The sequence below is a fragment of the Octopus bimaculoides genome, chromosome 20 (genome assembly GCF_001194135.2).
Source record: "Octopus bimaculoides isolate UCB-OBI-ISO-001 chromosome 20, ASM119413v2, whole genome shotgun sequence".
NCBI classification, from domain to species: domain Eukaryota; kingdom Metazoa; phylum Mollusca; class Cephalopoda; order Octopoda; family Octopodidae; genus Octopus; species Octopus bimaculoides.
The window spans coordinates 32,402,191-32,403,861 of NC_069000.1; the positions used below are offsets into that span (position 1 = coordinate 32,402,191).

The 1,671-nt window shown below is 44.6% G+C and overlaps 2 protein-coding genes across 2 annotated transcripts in view; one reads left to right on the plus strand and one right to left on the minus strand.

Annotated features, from left to right (window-relative positions):
• The window catches only part of LOC106877702 (putative mediator of RNA polymerase II transcription subunit 26), a 271,412-nt gene that overhangs the window by 8,880 nt on the left and 260,861 nt on the right, over positions 1–1,671 (minus strand). The window lies entirely within an intron of this gene.
• The window catches only part of LOC128250345 (uncharacterized), a 19,990-nt gene that overhangs the window by 919 nt on the left and 17,400 nt on the right, over positions 1–1,671 (plus strand). The gene's annotated exons all lie outside the window — the stretch shown is intronic.

Here is a 1,671-nt window from a genome sequence, read left to right on the forward strand (position 1 = left end):
TATGTATGTATGTATGTATGTATGTATATATAGGCATAGGAGTGGCTGTGTGGTAAGTAGCTTGCTTACGAACCGCATGGTTCCGGGTTCAGTCCCACTGCATGGCATCTTGGGCAAGTGTCTTCTACTATAGCCTCGGGCCGAACAAAGCATTGTGAGTGGATTTGGTAGACGGAAACTGAAAGAAGCCCGTCGTATGTATGTATATCTAAATATATATATGTGTGTGTATATGCTTGTGTATCTGTGTTTGTCCCCCCAACATCGCTTGACAACCGATGCTGGTGTGTTTACGTCCCCGTAACTTAGCAGTTCGGCAAAAGAGACCAACAGAATAAGTACTAGGCTTACAAAGAATAAGCCCTGGGGACGATTTGCTCGACTAAGGGCGGTGCTCCAGCACTAAAACAAGTAAAAGAGTTAAGAGTAAAAGAGTATATATATATATATATATATATAGTAAAGTTAATCGCGAAATCAATGTGGCTGTTCCATGTTACTACTAGTTTAACCCAAGTCTTGATTGCAAATTAGTGACTGATGATCGCTTTGTTTACAATATATTGCTAGCTAGAGCGGACTCTAGCCATATATCTGGCAACCAGGTGTTCGCGACTGAGGTGAGGAAATTAGCTCGAAACCGAATCGGTGGCATAATCTTGTCTGCTGGAGTATGGTAGGTGTTCGCTCCTCTACTGGCGATATAAATTTACTGGGTGTAGTGCTGCACTGCTGAGGATTAAGATGGTCTACATCATCATTCGATATCACGATCCGTTATGTATGCTGGGGACTTACCTCCCTTTGTCAGTCACTTTGGTCAGTGTGTTTGTGGATTTGAGTTGATTTAACTCTTTAGCAAAAGCGGTGCTAGTGCACCCTCTATCACTTTTGTATCCTCTATTAACTTTGCCTTTAGTTTCTAATTGCTAATAAGCCACCCTTCTTAATTTGCTGTTTACACTTTTACCGTTTTGGAAATCAGCACACGTTTTCAACGGTTTTTCTTATAAGACAGACAGAGATAGTTGCCCACACCCTGGGGCAGCAAAGGCGCAAGAAACATCGTCACCAGGGGAAGGCAACAGCAGCAATTAAGTTTGTGAAAAAGGGAGAGAGACCGGAAGTCAGCAAAAATTATACTTAGCTTGCTTCATAGATCTCAACCATTGAATATGGAAGTGCACTTGGTGGAGAGATTGTAGCTTCCGAAGGTTGTCCATACAAACTTGAGGCCAGATGTGGCCCTGTGGTCCGTAAAGGCCAAGAAGATTATCTTAATTGAACTCACAGTCTCGTAGGAAGAGGAGTATGATGAGGCCCCTGAACGGAAGCGTGCCAGATATGAGAGCCTTCTGCAGGATTGTGGGGAGAAAGGGTGGCATGTATGGCTTTTGCCACTCGAGGTTGGTTGTAGGCATGTAGGATGCTTACAGCAATTGGAAAGAGAGGTAAGGAACAAAGGGTGGCTGTGCGCAGGTTGGGAGACACAGCTGAAAGAGGTGGCTTTGGAGCAAGAGAGAAGAGTTAAACTGAAAACTTGGCAACCTTTGCTGACCACCAACGGGAGGGTGTTACGCTTCAGAGTCGAAACACCCAATGAACGTTGGATACCATACCCTGCCACCATACCCTGCCACCATACCCTGCCACCATACCCTGCCACCATAC